General features: G+C 39.7%; 1 protein-coding gene and 1 non-coding gene across 2 annotated transcripts in view; both read right to left on the bottom strand.

Annotated features, from left to right (window-relative positions):
* The window catches only part of Dnah5 (dynein axonemal heavy chain 5), a 249331-nt gene that overhangs the window by 222604 nt on the left and 4100 nt on the right, over positions 1-22627 (bottom strand). The gene's annotated exons all lie outside the window — the stretch shown is intronic.
* Positions 18750-18856, bottom strand: LOC114104317 (U6 spliceosomal RNA). The gene has a single exon (XR_003584831.2). It is a non-coding gene; the product is annotated as a U6 spliceosomal RNA (small nuclear RNA).

Raw genomic sequence — 22627 nt, 5'->3', positions numbered from 1 at the left:
CAGTGTCCCATCAAACTAAACGCCTGGGGAGAGTGACAGGATAAACAACTGCACCCTGAAAGGCAAAAGACTGAAACTAAGGTCCACCTGTGTTTTGTAGGCAGCCTCTGCAAAGGGATCTCCAAGGAAGCCTAAAGAAAAGGATGGAAAGGGCCTCCCCCATTGCATGTCAGTATACTTAGTATAAGAAAAAGGGCCCAAAAAGCCTCTGGGTACAACTGACAGTGGGAACTCACTTAAAGTTGATGGCATTGTGATAGGTCAGGCTCAAAAGTATCCTGTGCTCCAAGCCCTTGGATGCAACCTGGGAGAAAAAGGATTGAGGCACAGTTTTTGTATATGCTGGATTGTCCGACCCTCTCCTGAGATGAAACTGTTGTGTGAATTAAATGCACAGGTAACATCCGTAAGGACTATTCCAGAATGTGAATTTAAGAAAGGGCCCAAAACTAGAAAAGATAAAAGAAAGTTATAGGTATGAAAATATATTTTAGTATAGAAAATTAGAAGGTAAAAGAAATATTTCTGGATGAGAAAATATGTTGCCTGGTAAAGTAATACTCTTGTGTTAAAGTCCAAGATGAAAGGGGACAAAACTAAGAATGTAAGCAAGTTGTGTCTAAGTAAGTCACAGAAGGTTTGTGGAAGATAAATCTCAAAAAGTTTGAGTTTGTGATTAAATTGTCTATAATTAGCACAGTCAGTCAAAGTTATTTGAACTTTAAAGTGCTGATATGAAGCAAGGTCTGAAACATTGATCATCTCTTATCTATCACAATAATTTCTTCCATCTATTAGTTGTTATTACTTAGGGAAAATAAGTCTTAAAGAAATTAGGGCTTGTACCTGTTTTAAAGTCTTTAAAAGATTATTTTGCAACTGATTAAACAACTTATTTTAGGTTTTAACAATATAGTTGACACCCAAAATATATATGACTAGGTATATGTATACATATGAGAACTATATCTGTCTAATCCTTGTCTACGTGTTATATAAAAGTTAATAAAATGAAAGTATATGCAATTTTTCTAGTAAAATAACCAATAAGTGCTCTCTGTTATACATTGTTTCTGACATAGAAGAGCCACACTCTCATTTGAAGACCTATCTGTATCTGTTTGCTTTGACTAAGTCAATTTCTGATGATTCACACCGTTTCCTAAATGTATAAGAGATTTAAGGCTATCCTTTGATTTTTGTTAACCCATGAAGACCTGTAATTATTGTTACTGTATACCCTGGATTCTAAATTGTACTTTAAAAGTTAAACTTAGTTAAATGTAAAACTTAGGAGAGCACTTGTTCTCCAAACTCAAATTATGTATAGAAAAAGTCTCAGATTTGTATAGAAAAAACAAATTTGGTTGGTATTCATGCATGTCATTTGATGTTTCAACAGCTGGATAAAGTAATCTGTTGTCAATAAGTTATATATACAATTTTGTGTTATTCCTCACACTGGAATTGAAATTTAAGTGCATTTTTGGAAGATAATAAGGAGAGCCTGATCTGTTTAAAAGTGACATTATAAAATATGGAAGCATTCTGCCACTTTTTTCACAAAAAGAAAGTTAAAATCTCTCAGCCTTTCTTTGATTCATGATTCAAATGCAATGTTGTATTGTTATTTATGAAGAGTCCCACCTCACCTTAGATAAGACTCTGCTTCCCACCATACTCCTTGTTAGAATGACTCCAAAATAGGCTAGACTTCAGCTCATTTAAAGTTATGTCCAAAATATTGATTTTTGTTGTAAAGATTACTATGATCTCAAACAGGGAATCTAATATATAACTAAATAAAGGTTCAAGATTATAAAAGCCAATATGTTTTTGTTCCATTAATTTCATTTTGTATTTTCCTTGTAAACTTAATAACTGTTGTCTGTTAGTGTTTTGTAGAGGTAGTGCTTCTTTAAAAAAAAAACTGGGTTAATTTGAGATAGTAAACTATCACTATCACCTACAGGACAAGTAGTATATAATGCTAACTTCTAGTATTAATACTGACCCAGATTAACTGCCTGGGATAACTGTAAAATTATAAATAGTGTAGTTATAACTTAAAGTCCCTCTTTAAGACTGGTAAAACTGTCTTGTTAGGTGTTTAAAACCAAAAACTGGAGACCAAAGTCAAGGAAGTTAAAGGGCCAAGAAAAAAGCAGCTAACATTTTGGCTTTGCCCTCTAAGGTCAGCCAGTACCCAGAGAATGATGGGACCCCTTTCTGGACCCTGCAACTCTGGCAAGTCACCTGGTCTGCTGGTCAGGGAGATCAAGAGAACCCTAGAGAACAGGAAACCAACCAGTGCACATTCTACACAGAGGAGGGCCATTGGACAGGGAAATGTCCCTGATGCCTCCAAGAGAAGCCACATATGGTCATCAGGACTCTGACCCATCCTGGCAGATGGCACCACTTGTAGAGGAAAGCTAAAGGATCCAACAGGCTTCACAAACATCCTGAAGATTGATCTCTGATGAATCTCAGCTGACTTTTAAGAGTAGATAGGAAGGAATAAGGTCAGTTTTTACCAACTTGGTCTTAAGTACCTGGCAAGGGAAGCCTAGCCTGAACACAGTCCTACATGGACATTTAAAGAAAACAATGTTGTTGTTGTTTTTAATGTAACTTAAGATGTACACTTGTGTCAGCCCTACCAAAAGTAAGTAAAGCTGGAGGCTATAAAGAAAGGGTCCTTATGTGAGAGTGTCTAATAATAATGATCACAAAGGACTCAACATTCACAAGTGTGTCCTGAATTAATTTGAGCCTGATCTCACAGATGTACAAAACTTCCTAACTTCCTACACTGATAAACTCAATCTGTTTTTCACTGATATACTGAATTTGTTTATGCTGAATACCTTTAACTGTCCATGCCCCACCTGATAGAGAACAAGGACTTTGGCTTACTTCCCCTAACTTCACCCTCTTTCTGCAGGAAGCAACTTGGAGATGTCATCACCCATTTTTTCATAGAAATTGACAGTGGGGAAATGTAACAGCAGTCCACTTTGAATATAGCTTTGAATATTTCCCTTGCTGCTCTACCACTACAATTTATTTTTTAAATGAACGTGTTTATTTCTCTTCCTCTCTCCTTGCTCCTCCCCAGTCTCTCTCTTTCCCTAATCTCAGGGGAAACAGGATTACTTTTATTTTCCATTTTAGGTAGACTTAACTGTCCTTGAGTACATACCCACCATAGGAATGAAGTAATCCAGATTTGGGGGATGGTACTGGAAGATCTCAGACTTGACTGTCTCCCAAATTAACAAGTGAATTACAACACATGGGATGTAGCCATTGAATCACCTCTGTAAAAGCCCCCTTTTTGTGCTGGTGGCAGAATCATAGGTTCTGGGACAGGAGTCCCCTGTGTTTCTCCTTTGCTAGGAAAGCAATAAATCTTCTTTTTCTTTTTTTCAAGACGAAGAAGAAGACAATGATGATGATGATGACGACAAGCAACAATAAATGTTGGCAGGGATGTAGGGGAAAAGGTACACTCATACATTCCTGGTGGGACTGTGAATTGATGCAATCACTCTGGAAAGAAGTACAGAGATTACTCGGAAAACCTGAAATGGAACCACCATTGATCAAGTTATCTTGCTCCTTAGTATATACCCAAAGGACTTAAAATCAACATAGTACAATGATGCAGCCATATAAATGTTTATAGCAGCTCAAAATAGCTCACAATAGCTAAGCTATGGAACCAACCTAGGTGCCTTTTAACAGATTAATGGATTAAAAAAATGTGGTATATATACACAATGGAATATTACTCAGCTATAAAGAAAAATAAAAGTATGGCATTTTCCAGTCAATGGATGGAACTGGACAATATCATGCTAATGAAATAAGCCAATCCCAAAAAAAAACCAAAGGCCAAATGTTCTCTCTGATATGCAGATGCTAACACACAATAAGGGGGTGGGGGTTAGGGAAGAATAGAAGCTCATTGGATTAGAAAAATGGGAATGAAGGGAAGGGATGGGGGATGGGAAGAGGAAAGACAGTAGAATGAATCAAACATAACTTTCCTAAGTTTATATATGAATACACAACCAGCATAACTCTACATCAACCACAAGAATGGAAAGTTATCTTCCATGTATATATAATGCATCAAAATACATGCTATTGTCATGTATAACTAAAAAGAACAAATAAAACATTTTTAAAACAAAATTTGAAAGAAAAAGAAAGAAAGCAGTGGAGCTGGGCTCTGTGCTAGGGAGGCTCTTTCTGCATTGTGACTTCCAAAGGCACACACCCTTGTATTTCAGGTCTGAGAACTCATTTCTAGGCACATAGAGTGGAAATTTGCAGCCTAGAATCTTCCTTAACTATCCCTAATTACCAACAAAATTTACTGGTTTAAAAAAATGTAAAGTTCCCAAACCACCCTGAGTGTGCTTTTTACCCCTGACAAGCATCTTCCCAAAAGGCCATGAATTTCTACACCTCACTATGGCAACTTGCTGAAAAGCCAATGGACACAAAGCTTTTTTTAAATTTTTAAATAGCAACATGTACCCTTATGTACCATGTAGAAATTACTAAGAAAACATGCTTTTCAAAAATTCATCAGTGTATAACTTTGACATTTTTTAGGTCTTTCTCTCCCCAATTTTGAGAAGTGCTGATGCAAAATTACAAATAGAGTTCCTTACCGTTAAAACACGGCTGACACTCTGCTTCCAGAGCTGTCTCCTACCGATCCTAAACATCACAGAAATCTGTACAGCTTACGACCTGGCCAGAACCAGCCCTTCCAGAATGGTCTTCTAACTCCTGGAAAACCTATGCATCACCCAACAGGCTATCAGATGAAAAGTCCCCTGGAGGGTCAGACGTCACTCGTGCCCTTCTCATTCACGTGTCATATTGACCACACTCACACTATTACAAGTCCACCTATACTGTTCAGATTTTCCTTCTAGAGTCTGCCCTTGGGTCTCTCCTGTGTTCCAAAGCCTCGGGTCGCCAGGGTAGTGCTGTTTATGTACTATACCGGTTAGCCATGCCTCTTAATCATGTTTATCAGCCAATCGATGCACTGCAACTGCTCAGTTGCACTGCAACTTCTGATGTTTGTTTAATTCTATACACTACCCAACAATAAGCTGGAAGTCAACAGAGATTTGAAATAACTTCTTTGATCAGTGAGTGAGAAACTTTAAACCGTATCAAAAGAGGAAGCCAAGAAGCCACAGCTCTCAATATATTGCTCAAGTCAAGAAATTCAGTCTTACTTTGTCTAAACAACTTTGTGTGCACAATTAACTGCCAGCATTGTGACTAATTGTGACTAATTGCCTGATAGGCTAATCGTGACCCAGAGGAGCCATTTTCTCCCCTGTAAAGAACAAGCAGCCTATCTCATATGCAAATTGCAAACGATGTCCATAAATTACTTGTGCTCACAGGTTGAACGCCCACATAAACCAAGGTAATTTATTCTCTGTTGCTAAACATCTTGATCACCCTCACTTGCAAAGATATGATAAGGAAACATAGCCGAGTACTTTGCAAAGAGATCTCTCACCTAAGATCTCTCTCAGCAAGATGTAGAAAAGGCAAGACATTTAAGGCTGGGATTGTAGATCCCAGGATCTAGTCCTTGGAATTCAAGATGTAACAACTCAAAGCCTGTCAGGTCATCCAAGGAAACTGGGGGCTTGTGCTGCTAATATCCTGCTATTCGACATCACAACAGAGAAATGAACTAGCAGTAGTAGACAGATTAAAGGGAGAGAAGGTGTTCAAGTTCATTACATGCACAGGGCTTCTCAGGAAGGACAGAGCACCTGATACCTCAGTGAGATTTAGAACTTTATATTCCCTCTTCTTAGGGGAGATGGAAGGGAGGATGTAGACAATTTTAGAAGGGGAATAAATGGTTTTTAGGGGAGAAGAATGGACCCAAATAACAGATGATGGCCTGGGACAAAATTCCTCTCGAGTCTGAGTGTGGCATCAGGGATAGACTTTCTTCGGGTCCTGAGCATCAGTCTCCAAGGTTGAAGGGATACAGAGAAGGCATTTACAACAACTGATTATTTTCTGGAGGCAGATAAAGGAACTTAGAGAAAACCTCCCCTGCAATTAGCCACTCCCCACGTACTCTCAGGTTGAAGTACACATTTCGGGATATCATCTTCTGAGCCCCAACATGAAAATATTTTTTTCTGGTGCCGGGGCTTGTGCACACTAAGTTCAAGATGTACCATTGAGATACTCCCCAGCCCCAAGATATTTTTTTTTTAAACCAACTTCTGTGGGTTGATGAGCAGCTATATTCTAATTATGAATGGTAAAAAGGAATATCTAGGCCTCTCCTCTAGGCAGGCTGAAAAGGCCCCAGGGAATGGCAGAAGGATCTACTTCTCCCTGCTCAGCATGTCAGATCAGCCCCAGGAATCCTGTGTCCACCCGAGACCTCGGGACAGACGTTCAATTCATTACCTCAGTGCTTCTCTGGCATTAGTTACATTTAGATTGCTGCTTCCCCCACAGCCTGTTGGGTACCACCCTCGTTTCAGCAGCAGCTCATTTACAAGGTGTCTCTTGGGGACAGTTACTTTCTGGGAAGATTTCCACACATGGCTGATGGCATTTCATTTGATGTTTGGCAGGCTTAGCCATGACTCTCTTGAGGTTTTCCCAACAGACTGCAAATCTTCCAGCCTTTGTGGCTGAATCCCTCTAGGCAAGATAGAGGCAGTGGATGACTTCAGGGATCTTCTTGGGGGTCTTGAAGTTCATTACGTGCACAGGGCTTCTCAGGAAGGACAGCTCACTGAGAGCCTGCATTAAGCAGCAGGAACAAAGCAAAGCGTGACTCTAATCTACAATTGAGCACCTACCCTCCGTTTCTGGAAAGACAGCCCATTTCTAGTGCTTGGAGATTGTCAAGCATTGCTCAGTAGGAGAGTTAGGAAGGGTTTTCCACGGTGGTTTCCACCAGGCAGCAGCTCCAGTTGGCAGAGCTCTGTGACAGGAGCTCAGATGCTGGGGAGCTCTCCAGCCCCAGCCACATGGACAACGTGCCCATCCAGAGCGAGCATGTGGCCGTGCACAATCCACAAACAACCCAGGCATGCTGGCAAAGTCAGAGTGAACAATGCACCTTGAACAGGCAGGAGACTTCATCCAGAAATCCACGTAGTTTTAGGGAAAGTCTGAAGCTCCACTTGGACCTGGTTGTGAGTGCTTTTTATGGGACCAGGTACAGTACACTACAAATAGAAAAAGCTAATAAAAACAGGCATCAAAATATTAATTGTAAGATGGAAAATTATTTTAGGCAACTCTCAGAAAAAAAATAAAATGCTGCTGCATTACTTGAATACATCAATTTTAAGATGCATTCTGACTTCATGGGTATGAAAATATGGAAGAAGTACATCTCAGAATCAATGAAAAAATGGTCATTCCTACCTTCATTGGGAGTAGATAACAAGCAAATAGCATATAAATAAATGTGTGACTTTAAATAAAATATAATTTAAAATTGTGGAAAGTGTCATTATAAAATAAAAGAAGATGTAAGCTTTACTTAGGCCTCTGTTTTGGAATTATTGATGTTTTATGCTTATATTCCAAAGTGAACTCATCTCTACAGAGTCATGTGCTTTGGGCCTTGAAACCCAGTGTGTACAACCTATCCCATGTGGCATAATAGAAAAGGGCAACTTTAGGGTCAGACAGATGGATTAAATCCCAGCTCTGTCTCTTCTAGCTGTGTGACATCAGAGCCTCTGTTTCCTAAGTTATATGTCAGAAATAAAACTACCTAACAGACTGGTAATGAATATTTCTAACACCTGTGGATCCTTATAGGTATCTAATAAACTAAAGATATAACCATATTTTTAATTTGCAAAAGAGTTATAGCTCTGATTAGAGACAAGATCAGAGTAGGGTACAAATTCCCAAGGGACGGTCTTTAACAATATGCCAATTCTAGTCTAGAGCTGTTCAGAAGTCTTGCTCTTGATTTCTGACTATGTCCCAAGGAAAGAGCGGCCCAGGTTTCATCAGTTCCTATCTACACATTTTTCATGAGTTTCCATCTCTAACAACATCTTACTAAAGCCCAACAGAATCAACCATTCATCAGTTTAATGCCTTGTAAACAAGGACACAAGGGATTGCATATAAAAATGGCAAATAAGTGGGAGAAGCTTGCCATGTTTCAGCCATTCTGAACTATACATTTTTTTCCACTTTTTGCCACATTGAAATAGGGTGCCTCTTCTCTCAGCATAGTCACTGTTAGTCAGGCAACAGTCACGACATGTGTCATTGCCAGCACTTGTCAGATCCAGCTGTCACCCCCTGTGGCACAACAGAGCCACTGTAGCACCCTGGTTTAGACAGTCAACAAGCACAACAAGTCCATTTGAGGAAGGAATATGTGTCCTGGTTGTTTTCTAAAAGTCTGAACTGACACCTTCCAGAAAAATCCAGAACACTCCAGCATTGCAACTGGCAGGATGGCATCAGTGAGCTGGAAGGAAATCCCTGAGAGTCAGGCCCTAAATGCAAAGAAGTTTTCAAAATTTCTAAACAAATTCATTGCATTTATCTTTGGATGGATGCACAGGAGTGATGTATTATTTTTTAAATCTATGTTTAAATTTAAAAGAGCTTTTTCAGTTGAAGTCAAATAAAATTCTAAGAAAGCAATGCACACTAGTTTAATCAACAGCAGTTTCTCTTAGTGGTGAACTGCACCGTGGTGTATCTTTCATCTGATGATGGCTTAGGTCAGATGAAATACAGTTTTATGAGCCCTGTGATCAAAGAAAACTTCTAAAAGATAGAATTTCAGGCAAGACTTGAAGAAAGGCAAGATTCAAAAAGGTAGAGCATAATAACCTACGTGAAAAATCAGCCCCAAGCTTGGAGTTTGGAATTCAAGAGAGGTTGTCTCATACTGCACTTTTGAGGGAAAATGATTGATTAATCTGAAAGGTACCTGGAGGTTGAATGTGAGTGTCAACTGAAGGTAGCAGCATTTGTGGGCATTAGGAAATCATCACAGGATAAATCGATGGAAGTTTTGATCAGGAAGTTTACATCGGTAGCTGGGAGCAAGGACAATTGGAGTGGGAAGAGAGAAAGGCTCTATGCTGGGCATGAGAAAGAAGTGAGCCAGTCGAGGGGTAGAGCAGTGGCCACTCAAACCACCCCAAAAATGAGCAAGTGAACAAATTGAGCCAAGTGAGCCATTTGACTAAGCTACTCCTACATAGAGACCTTTTGCTCTTTCCTTTTTGAAAACATGAAGCCTACTATGATTAACCACAAGACCCAAAACATCCAGTATCTTTTTCTTTATTCTACCATAATTTGAAAAATGCATAATAAAAGGAAAATGAGCTGGTCACAGTGGTGCACGCCTGTAATCCCAACAGCTTGGGAGGCTGAGACAGGAGGATGGAGAATTCAAAGCCAGCCTCAGTAAAAGCAAGGTGCTGCCCACTCAGAAATGCAAACAATGATTCTAAAAATTTTGTGGTTCACCACCATTTTCATAAATTGAAATTGTGCCATTCAAGCTAAGAAAGATGCATACTTTTTCTAGAAGCTTTATCTGTTAAAACTCAAAAGAGAGGAATAGGAGAAGGGAGGAGAAACCCAAGAGGAGGCTACAGAATGCATTTAGAATAAATGCATTTAGAATAAAGCAAACACTGAAGACAGCATCCCAATTCTGTAGCTCTAGATTGGAGGACGAGAAATGCTGGGTGCTTGCTAAATGCACACTCTGGATGTTACAGAGCCTTCCATGGAGAAAGTGTAAGAATTAGAGATGGAGAGGGATACTAAAGGAAAGACAACCTCAGAAACAAACATCCTTCCTCCTCCCCTTCCTATATTCCCTGGTGACACTTCCATGTATCTCTGTAGAAATAATGCTGTCCTGGCTTAGAAAGCTGCACTTCTGATCTGACTCCTGCACATACTGGAGAGTGTGTGGTCTGTGATAAACCCCCAGCCACACTGGCCCCATTTTCCCTATGAATAACATAAGGTGGGTGGTGCATGATCTTGCAGAGAATGTACAGCTCCATAAAAACAATGAACCCAAGCAAGAAATCTAGCTCCCAAGTATACCCCATGCATAAACTAACTGAATATCATCTTAACATGGATGCTACATGCACCATCTTTTTAATGTGGTATATCGAACATGTGGGAAATTGTACCGCTTAACTCATCTGAAATGTGGTTGATCAGTTGAACATGGCAGCCTGTTAACATCTATGGTAGCATTTTCTCCATAGAAAACATTTTCCATTCCGTATGCCCACATCTTGAACAAACAGTGCTCCCTGGACCATACCCATTCTTTGTATGCAAAGCTAAAATGCTTTATAAAATTCTTCTCCCAGACCATCCACACAGGCTCAGGATCTCTAAATGAAAATCAAATTTTAGGTGCAAATCCTTTCCTATAGTACGTCTCTCTGGCATCCTGCCTTTGTTGTGGCTGCTTAGCCTGGTTTCACAGGTTGAACATTCCTAATTCAAAAATCTGAAAATAAAAATGCTCCAAAATCCTAAAAAAAAAAAAAGCATTTTGGATGTGAGAGACATGACAAGTAGAAAATTCCACACCTGCTGTCATGTGACAGGTCAAAGTCAAAATGCTGGTGCACCAAAAATATTCTATAGAATTACCTTCTATGTGTATGAGATGGACATGAACACAAATGAATTTTGTATTTAAACTTGGGTCTCATCCCCAAGGTATCTCAGTATGCACATATTCCAAAAGCCAAAATCCGGAACATTTCTTGTCCCAAACATTTCAGATAAGGGCCAGTTGACCTGTGATTTTCACGTTGAACATTTCCAGATCATATTGCCTAGCTTGGTTATACCAGATTTTCCTTGTTTAGAACCCAAATGACAAAATTATATTCTACATAAGTCAGAAAAACAACACTTTTTAATTTAGAACCCTGTTTGTAATTATAATCTAAAGGTCAGTCAACAGTTTGGGATTGACCTCATCATTCCTTAATTACTTATACTTTCAGAAATTCTAGATTGAAACAAATATATGCCCAGTATTAATCAGAGAAAAAGAGAGAGGCAAAGGATCTAATTAACGTGATACTTCTTGCTTTCTAAAAACAGCAGGATCTAATGATTTTACCTTTATGCTACCTTTTAATTGATATTATTCCACTTCAGGTGTGAGCATTCTAAGTACCAAAGTACAATCATTCCCCAAATATAAAGTGACAAAAAAACAAGCCAACTCATATTTCCTCATTCTGGATTCTCATTTAATTTATCAGGCATTTATTTAGAAAGGAAATGTATTTTATTGCATATGTTGCTGGTTGCATTAGTCAGATTTCTGTTGCTATAATGGAAATACCAGAAATAATTAACATATAAAGAGAAAAGGTCTATTTGGGCTTACAGTTTTGACTTACAGATTCCAGTCCAAGATCAGGTGCACCCATTGCTTTGGGCCTCTAGCTGGATGGCAATGGCAAGACTGCTCATGGCATAGCCAGGAAGTAAAAAGGACCCAGGAAGGGACTGAGTCCGGCAACCCCTTCCAGGGCACCCTCTCAACGAACCTCCCACGAAGCCCCACCTCCTAAAGGGTCTACCAGCGCCCGGGAGTGCCACACTGGGGAGCAACCTTTAACCCAGAGAGCTTGGGTTCATTTATCAACACCACAGCAGGCCCCCACCCAGATTGAGGAGCAGTAGGAAATGCCAGTCCTCTGGCTGCATCCACGTCCCCTTGCTAAGCCCTACCCACAGACACACAGGGCCTGCAGAAAGCCAAGACCCCAGCTAAGGAAGTCAATATCAAAGGCTCACATTTCACTGAGGGAACATTTTGGGGACTTTGCTGTTATCATCATTGTTCATTTTTGTTAAGCAGATAAAGAAAAAAAAATTGAGTTAGGTTCACCAACAAATAAAAAATTTCTCATTTACCCTTGCATTTAGGTCTCTTTGCTTCTTGCTAAAAGATCAGGAAATGGTAACCTCAAAATCATGTTCCCTTCTGAGAGAAAAACTTAATGAGAAAAAGGGAATCAAATGTCATTTAGTGTAAAATAAAATCCTAATATCAGTTTTACTCAGGAGACATCTTCTAAAAGCAGCAAAGAATTACCCCAGCTTCTAACATCATCCCCTCAGAAGCACATTAATTAACCAGAAGCATATTATTAGAGGGATTTCCCAACTTGTGATAGCTTGACTTCACAAACCCCCTGTAGTATGATTTTTATCATAACTAAAAATCCACAAAAATAATTAAGACATTTTACAAACACCCGTGGGTTGGCACCCACGCTTGTGCCAAGGGGTTTGGCACTAAAATGGGATGTGCTGATTCAAAAGGCAGAAAAACTTTGAGTTACAAGAATGGGATCAGATACAGCAAATCCATTTATCTGAAGCCAGACAGTAATTTCTGCAAAGCAGGTTTTAGCTCTCTTTGAAAAGCTTAAGAATAGATTTGGGGTCACATCAAAAGATGTATCCAGTCAGAAAAAGAAAGATTTGATCATCTCACAAACAGAGCAGTTGGTGGCAGATCAGAGTTCAAGAAGCAACCCAGGATCTGTTCTTTCTGCAACCCCAGCCTTCACCAATACCACTGTAAACTCAGAGTGCAGGGTCCTATCCAACTAAGCCACAGCTGTGTTTCTGGGTCTTCACACTGTTCATTACAGGGATGAAGAACAGTTCCATTTATAACCTCATCCAGGAGCTGATTAGGTTTCTAAATCCCAAGCTACCTACAGTTACAAATTACATTACAGTGACTCTGCTACCGACAAAACAATATTTATATCACCAAAGAAGACAAAGATAACCATTCACTGGTTGATGTTCTCTGTATTGTTCCTTTCTGAAGCACAATAGCCTTTGTAATAAAGGTCATTACTATCTCTGGATGTCAAATGACAAGTCTCAGACACTGCAGTTGCCATCAACAGCAAAAACGTTAGAATATTATTTTACTAACCAAACATAAATACCATTTACCACATTTTTAAGGAATGAATTTATTTTATTGCTCACAAAGCTAAGTTATAGAAACTCTCCCTTCAGGGCTTCTTTGAGGATGAATTTTCAATGCCTACTTCCTACCAAAACCAACATGACAGCTTCCTGCCAGGCAGAAGTGGAAGGACACCCAGTTAAAGGGAATGTATTTCCTTTCATTTAGCAACTGCTTTACAGTGCAATATTCAGTTCCTGCTTCTGAAACAATGGCCAGCACCCTGATGTGTCATCAATTATTAACTCTTCTACTGAAAATGGTTAGCAGCGATCCGTATATGTAGCCACCACGTAGATTGAAACATCCACATGAAATTCACGATTAACTACATAAATCGATTTTTATTGATTAAAGTGAATTTCAGGTTGGGATATAAATGTATCTAGATATGAAAACATGAAAGCCAGGTTGGGGCAGGGATCGTGGCCCTTACTTGGTGACCCAGTGTTGGACGTGAAATTCATCTGAACGATTACTTTCTTTGGATCGTTTTAACTTTCAAATGCCATATAATCAAAATTGTAGGATGGCTCCTGTTTCAATAGGAACCAAAGGTAGCACAGAAAGACATTTCAGATCAAACCTGGTAGGATAATTCCTTTTTCAGGTGATAATTATATTAATTTAATATTTTAGATATAATTTTAAAAAATTTATTATATATTTTTTTAAAATCACTTAATCCCGCCAAAGGCAATCAATATATATTTATCTAGCTTCTGTGTTATACTAAGGAAGTTATTCAAAAGTATAGGACAGGGCTGAGGTTGTGGCTCGGTGGTAGAGTGCTTGCCTCCCATGTGTGAGGTACTGTTTCAATCCTCAGCACCATGTAAAAATAAATAAAATAGAGGTATTATGTCCATGTACAACTAAAAAAAAATTTTAAAAATTATTGGACAGGTCCTTCCCTGAAAGAGCTTATAATTTAGCAAAGGACATAAAATGAAGTAGGCTGGGGGTGTTGTTCAGTGGTAGAATATTTGCCTAGCATGTGCAAGGCCCGAGGTTCAATTCTCAGCACCGCCACCAAGGGAAAAAAAAATCTAAATAAGTTAACAATATAGTACTAAATTGTCAGGCCTTGTCAAGACACTGGAATTCAAGATGCTTTGTCAAATGCATGAGTCAAAATATGTAAAATATAACCATAAAATATAATAAGTTTTAAAAGATAAGAGCTTTTCACAAAATTCAGCTTGGAAATCAGTCTAAATCACTTAAATGAAGTAGAATCAGACGCGCATCTAAAAATTATTATAGGGAAAAATATTAAAGTGAAATAAGGCCTGTAAGAATTTCCTTTCATCAAACAATGAAGGAAAATAAGTCCCTGGGGTAAGTGTTCTGAATGTGAGCTAGAGCAGTCCATAAGAACAATTTCTTTCTGCTTTTCCACTTTCTTTCTCCAGCCCCTTTCCCAAAACAGAGTTGACACTTGGATCTGTTCAAACAGAAAATTCTAGAAGGAGGTTCCCCTTTAAACCACCCCAGTGTGCATCTCACCGCCACTCCCTGAGCCAGGCCCACCCCACCTTCTGTGCCTGACTCTTCTCTTCTTCCCCTCTCTTCATCTTCCCACCCGCTTCCCCCTCCTTCCTTTCTGACCCTAAAGCACAAAAGGAAGACAACCTCTCACCCACCTCTCACGGGTCCCCTTCCACATGAGACCCCTTTTCTCGCCATCCTTAGCACTGTTTGGGAACAACTGGGATCACACAGAACAACTGGGATCGCCCCAGAGAAGACTGCTTCAAGGAACGGGTGTCCACCAGACCACTAAAGGAAGACAGCAGATGTGCCCAAAATAAAAAGGAAGGGGTTAATTCACCAAGGGACATGGAGCAATAGGAGAAAATCTATCGCCTTTGTGACCCAGAAAATACAGAAACCCAAAAACAGCAGTCTCCAGGGAGAAAACGCAAGGCAATTATGGCTAAAAGAACTAGAGTCGAAGGTAATTTTTCTCCAAGCTGCTAACCGCACTTGGGAATTACATTTCTCTCTCTTATTTTTTTTTAAAGAAAATTAATGAAATGGAAAACATTTTTAAATCAAAAAAAGTTGGCCCTGTAGAAACTGTTCAAAATGGTAAGCACTCTATATAGAGTTTATTTTTCCTAATTAGTTCTATTCAACTCCTTTAGAGACTAAACCTTATTAAAACCAGTTCAAAGTTCTTATTTCAATATTAAAATTTTATTCACTATATATGGGAAAGTAAGACCTGAAGGGAAGGGAGGTCCGTGGGCAATAATAAAGAAATTAAAAGGGCGTCGAGAATTTCCTGTCCTTCCCTACAAGCTATTCCAGCCCACATCACAGTGTACCTGCTCACCCATGGGGGATCCACGTCCTGTTCCCTAAATATACTTTCATGATCTGTCTGAAACACCCTCACTCCTTCCATCCTGCTCCAGGGACAAGAATCATTTCATGTCCCTTCCTCTCTAGAGAGTTCATCCCGAATCTCATGTTTCCCTTTAAGAAATCCTATTGTCCTTTCCTCAATTCTAATGGTTTTCATAGTGAATAGCAATTACATTTTAGAAATACAAAGTGCGCTAGGATGAGTTTTACAACAGAGGCTTTGAATACTGTGATTAGCAATGCATCTGACAAATTAGATGCTCATTAAATATATAATTAATAATCATTTTTAAATCACCTATACTGAGTATAATAAATCAAAAGTGGTATCTCTTTTTGTTTAAAAAAAATGCCTCATTTATCTATCTGAAGGTATCTTCTTTCATGTCATTGTTGTTCTCATTCTTCTCGTTTTCGTTTTCCTTTTTAATTTGTTGATATAGACAGTGACAGCAGTGTTGGGGGTAAGCAGTAGAAGGCAACACTGGTAAGTGTCAAAGGCAGATGCCAGACGGGTACGGTGGTACACACCTGTAATCCCAGTGGTTCGGGAGGCGGGAGGATCGGGAGTTCAAAGCGAGCCTCTGCAAAAGTGAGGTGCAAAGCAACTCAGGGAGACCCTGTCTCTAAGTAAAATACAAAATAGGACTGCAGGTGTGGCTCGGTGGTCAAGTGCCCCTGAGTTCAATCCCCAGTACCTGCGCCCCCAAAAAAGGCAAATTACAGGGCTGTGATCCTTGTTACAGAGAATGTAACCTTCCTCATTCTGCACTCCTGCCCTCCCGGTTAGTTTAGGCTAATAGTCATGAGGTTTACTCCATGATCATCTCCTACATTTTCTCTTGCAGGTGTTCTTTTTATTATCATTTCACTGAGTGATTATCAAGCAGGATAGAATTGCAGAGATGGATTTGTGAATTATTCATAAAAGTGAATTTTGATATGCTGAACATCAAGTTACCATTGCTTGGAGCCATCAGCTTAGGTTTACAAATATTTTCCTTGCAGGGAATTGTTGCAATGGCATTCATAGTGCCGGAATGTCAAACTGGTCAAGTCCTATCATTAGCAACGGATCTATAAACACGTGAAAAGAGCACTATACCTACCAGTGACAGGCTTGGTTTATCAGCCTTCCTTCTTTTCTTTTAAAGAAGAAATCCTCAGAATTCCAGTTACAAGATTTACAGCATTTCAATCTCATGCCCTATAAAATCTTATGTTTGGAGGTTAATAAACTGAGATTAATCCAGAGATAGCACACATTGGTTTCTTTCTTCTTTCCTTTCAAGCACAATACATTGCAGGAAGCTTAGCCTGTACTGAGGAAGGGTTTTGGAACAGCTGGCCACTGGCGGAGGCGAGCTGCCATCCAGTGGCTGAAAGGAAAACACACCCAGAACAGACCCACTTGCTAGGGAAATTGCAGAAGCAGACAGACCCACGCCCATGCTTCAGAGGTCTTCCTTGATTTACACTATCTCTCATACTGAGAAGGGAGAATGGTAGGAGACATTACAGAAAGCTTTAAGGGATCAGGAGCAGAGGTCTCATACAACTCTAAGCCATAAGAAGCTCATCTGTGTGTTCCAATGGTTTTCCTCTCAAAATTTCCCCATTTAGAAACTTTGCCTACTTATATCATACAAAGCAGGCTAAAGAATAAAATGATTGTAAATACTAAAATGTATCTGTCTCTGTAGGAGGTGGTACACTGAAGAAAATAACTTTGATTTCAATCTCTAAAGAAGAAAAACATCCAAATCTATCCATATAATAATCCCAATACTGTATAATTACAGGGTAAATTCAAGTTAATTTTGATCATTTGTTTTTTCATTATAAAAATGGTACAAATTTATTATGGAAAACATGTTTAAGATGAATATCACCATAACCTAAGCAGTCTGTGAGAAACGCCCTATCATTTCCTTAACAAAATTAACAATAGGTGCAGGCATGGTGCACATGCCTGTAATCCCAGCAAATCTGGAGGCCAAAACAGGAGGACCACAAGTTCCAGGCCAGCCTAAGCAACTCAGCAAAACCCTGTCTCAAAATCAAAAATAAAAATGTCTGGGAATGTGGCTCATTGGTAAAGTGCTCCTGGGTTCCATCCCAGTACCAAAAAAAAAAAGTGATTAAAAATAAGTCTAGGGTGTAGCTCAATGGTGGAGCATGTACTTGAAATGTGCAAGGCTCTAGGAATGGAACCACCATTTGACCCAGCTATTCCCCTTCTCGGACTATACCCAAAAGCCCTAAAAAGAGCATACTACAGGGACACTGCTACATCGATGTTCATAGCAGCACAATTCACAATAGCTAGACTGTGGAACCAACCCAGATGCCCTTCAACAGATGAATGGATTAAAAAAAATGTGGCATTTATACACAATGAAATATTACTCAGCATTAAAAAATAACAAAATCATGGCATTTGCAGGGAAATGGATGGCACTAGAGCAGATTATGCTAAGCAAAGTTAGCCAATCCCTGAAAAACAAATGCCAAATGTCTTCTCTTATATAAGGGAGGTGACTCAAAACAGAGTAGGAAGGAAGAGCATGAGAAGAAGATTACCATGAAACAAGGAAAAGAGGAGGGAGGGAAAGGGAGGGAGAAGGGGAATTGCACGGAAGACTGAAGGAGACCCTCATGGGTACACAAAATACATATACGATGGTGTGAGGGGGAAGGAAAGAAAAAAAAGAGAGAGAGAGAGATAAGTGTCATAGTAAATGGGTAGAGAATAGTGATGGGAGGGAAGGGGAGGGGAGGGGGGATAGGGAGGGCAGCAGAATACAACTGACACTAAGGATTGCTGTATGTATACACTTGGATGTATAACCAATGTGATCCTGCAATCTGTACACGTGGAAAAATGAGAATTCATACCCTATTTGAATCAAATGTATGATATGTCAAGATCATTGTATTGTCTTGAGCAACTAATAAAAAAAAAAATTCTCACCCAGAAAAAAAAAAAAAAGAAATGTGCAAGGCTCTGGGTTCAGTTCTTAGCACAAAGATAAATAAATGACTAATAAAGATAATTTGCATATACATATCCATATATGTGTATACATATACACACGTGTGTATACATATATCTCTTTATTTTTATCCAAAAATAAAACTTTCTTATGTCACTGAATATTCTATAAAATACAATTTAATGACTGTAGTGATTATATAGGCCTTAATTTATTTAGGCAATTTTTTTTCTCTTTTAATTTTTTTATTAGTTGTTCAAAACATTACAATGATCTTGACATATCATACATTTGATTCAAATGGGAAAAATATGGAACGCTTCATGAATTTGCATGTCAACCTTGCGCAGGGGCCATGCTAATCTTCTCTGTATCATTCCAACTTTAGTATATGTGCTGCGGAAGCAAACACTAGGCAATTTTTTTTAACTTTTAGATTGGTTCTAATATTTCACTATTATAAATAATACTATAATGATATGCCCTTGTACAAATCCTTGTATAGATATCCACTTATCTATTTCAATAAATTATTAGAAAAAAATTATCCAGTAAAAAAAATATGCCCTTTGGTTCTCAAGAGAAAGCTGATGTTATTTTATTTATCTTTGCCAAATGGTAGGTGAGAAGCAACAAGCCACCGTCATCTCCCTCTAAGTTTTTTGGTTTGGGTTTTGGTTTTTTTTTTTTTTTTTTTTTTTTTTTTAATGTGTGTGGTGCTGGGGATTGAACCCAGGGCCTTGTGCATGCAAGGGAAGTACTCTACAAACTGAGCTACATCTCTAGTCCTCCCTGTAAGTTTAATTTGCTAGTCTTTGACAAGAGTGAAACTGAATATTTTTAAAATACTTATTGGGGCTGGGATTGTGGCTCAGCAGTAGAGCGCTCACCTAGCACGGGCGGGACCTGGGTTCAATTCTCAGCACCACATAAAAAAAAATAATAAAGACATTGTGTTGTGTCCATCTACAAAAAAGATTCATTCATTCATTCATTCATTCATTCATATTCTCTCTCTCTCTCTCTCTCTCTCTCTCTCTCTCTCTCTCTCTCTCTCTCCTTTAAAAAAAAATACTTATTGGACATTTATGTTTTATGGTTTGTTTTCTGTTTATTGTGAATGGCCTATTTATGTCCCCTCCTATTTTTTGCTGATAATTTTCTTTCTGTTGATTTGATTTTTTTTAATTTTATATTTGTTTTAATTAGTAGAATGCATTTATGCAGTTTGATATGTCATACATGGATGGGACATAATTTCTCATTTTTCTGAGTGTACATGTTGCAGAATCATATTGGTCTTGTAGTCACATATATACAGACAGTAATAATGTCCCATCACTTCCCTCTACCTAATCTAAGGTAACGCTATTCTTCCTTAGTGTCCCCCACCTTATTGACTTTTAAGTCTAGGTAAAGACACAGCATACATTCAGAAAATGAATAGCCATTTATTACCATATAAAAGTAGAATTAAAGACAAAAGTTTTAAAGATGTTAGGGCTCAGGAAACAAAGTAAGGCACTTGGGCATGATGAGAATTTTGAACTAAGGTACACAGGAAGGACTTGGACGCAGCCTCAGAACCAAGGTCTCTCTGCCCTTCTCTGCCCACCTATCTCTTGCTCCTCATTCTCCTCTGAAGAGAGCCACAGAAACCAGAATTCCTCTTTCCCCATGGGGTCATAAAAACTAGAACCCTTTTTCCCAAAGCCAGCCATAAAATCTTGAGTTATTACTCTAACCATTTCATGTCTTCCTGTCTAGGAGCTGACTACAAAGAAATTCTCTGACCTATTCTTGTCCTGTGGTGGGACATCAGACCCTCATCTCATGTGGGTCCTACCCCATTCCTGGAGGAAGAAATGTCGCACAAGGCCCTGAAGAACGGGTTCCCCTCCTCGTCTGTTACTTAGCTCACACCTTTTTACCCAATCACGTTTCTTCACGGCTGTCAATTCTCCATCAAACCTAAACACAAAAATAGACAGTCCTCCTTGGATCTTTGGTTCTCTATTTCTGAAGGCTCCAGTGTCATGTGAAACTCTTATTAAATAAATTCACTCTGCTTTTCCTTTGTTAACCTGTCTCCTGTCACAGGAGTACTGCCATGACCACCATCCCTGCCTCTAACCAAGATTTGAAGGCAGCCACTTTATTTTTACAAAATGCATGATACACTATGAGCACATATTGGCTGTGTGCTGAAAGTTGGTATTAAAATAAGCAAAACCAGTTCGAAAACACAGGCCACATTAACAGACAAACTATAGGAAAAGGATGTCCTAATAGAACGTTAGGATAAAAATATATAAAACCTTATATTCTCCCCAGGTATTATTATTTTATAGGGCCACAGTGAACAAAAGTCGTCATTCATTAAGACACAGGAAACTTTAAAGAACAGAAATCCTACAAGTCACCATCTCCCAGGATCCTGTTGTAAGTTAGAAATTAATCATGAAGGAATTTCATGTCTCCCGACTGCTTTCACATTTAGAAAGACTTCTTTTAAATTACTACTGGGTCCTTGCAAAACTGGAGACTATAAATAAAGACCACGTTGAACACTATAACAAATCCCACTAGACTCCAAAGGACTGACTGATGGGCAGGCTAGAGAGGGACCAGCGTGGATTCATTCCCAGCGACCAGGGAATGCTGGGTGGTGAGGGTCAGGGGGGCTGCCCTGGTCAGGCCAGTGGGCCACCCCAGTCCCCATTCACAGCTCTTGATGCTGTGAGCATGGGTCTCTTTCACGACCAGCCGGGCACCCAGGGTAAGTCATTGGAGCTTCCCAGGTGCTTGAGAGGAAGGAGCCAGGGCAGAGGGAAGGACCAGCCCGAGAGCCTGGCCACCTGGGTCTCCTTTTCATTTCTTCCCTTGCTCCCAAGTCCCCTCGCCAGCATTCTGAGGGCATTCTATCAAGGTTTCTCATTACCCAGTTGGGACAGGAGTCCCCGAATCTGGTCTCACTCCATGCTAGCCTGAAATGGGACCAGAGTAGGAAAGGAAGGACTTCTTCCAGGCAGCGAGCGGAGAGCCTTTGTCCCCTTTACAATGTAAAGTAGCAGTCTGTGACGAGCTCTCCGTCCCGGTAGACTCTAGATTTGTTGGATTCAGGAAACTCTGGATGAGCCATTGCAAGAAACCAGGGGAACGGAGTTGGGCCTTACTGTGAAACCATGAACCAGGAGACAGACCCAGAGAGGGAAGCCAGCACTGCGGGGTGCAGATGAGCCCACTGCAGCACCTCATCTTGTTGAGCTGCCATCTAAATCACACCCCCTTTTCAGAATTCCCACTTTCCAAGTGGGCAAACTATGGCTCCTGGGCAAACTCCAGCCCATGCCTGTCTTGCCCTGTGGAATTTCATTGGCTTCCACCACACTCACTCCTTCCTGCATCGCCAGTGGCCGTTTTCCTGCTACAGTAGGAGAGATGTCCAGTTGCTACCAAGCAAGGTGTGCAGCATTTATTATCTGACCCCTTGCTGAAAAGGTTTGCTGACCTCTGGCCTGGAGCAAGGTCACAGGCAACTTGGCTGTGCCTCCTGGCCTACTTCACTGTAGGGATCCCTTGACAGGCCCTGGCCGAGGCACAGCTCTGTGACACTCTGGAAGATTGACTAGGAGGCTCCCTCCTACCCAGCATCTTCTCACCAAGCCCGACCTCCCCCTGCTACTCCACACCCCGGCTCACTTCCTTATCTGCACAGCCTCTGCGCTCTGCAGAAAGCTCCGTCCTTAGAGCTTTTATTATTCATTTGTTACTTTATTTGTATCTGTTTATTATTCACTTTCAATTCAAAGTTTGTACCTATATGTATAGATATTTTTTATTTGTTTTTGTTAGTTATACATGACAGAATGCATTTATGCACTTTGATATATCATAAATAAATGGGGTATAATAACATACATTTTTCTGATTGTACATGTTGTAGAATCACATAAGTCAGGCAGTCATATGTACATAAGGTAATAAAGTCTGTTTCATTCTACTTTCCTTCCTATCCCCATATTCCCTCCCCTCCCTTCACTTTCCTCTACCTAAAGTAACTTCCTTAGCACCTGATCCCCCTTAGCATCTGCATATCAGAGAAAACATTCAGCCTTTGTTTTTATGGAACTGGCTTATTTCACTTAGTATGATATTCTCCAACTTCATCCATTTACCAGAA

Source organism: Marmota flaviventris, chromosome 5, assembly GCF_047511675.1.
Source record: "Marmota flaviventris isolate mMarFla1 chromosome 5, mMarFla1.hap1, whole genome shotgun sequence".
NCBI lineage: Eukaryota > Metazoa > Chordata > Mammalia > Rodentia > Sciuridae > Marmota > Marmota flaviventris.
This window is presented reverse-complemented; position numbering and strand designations above follow the sequence as displayed.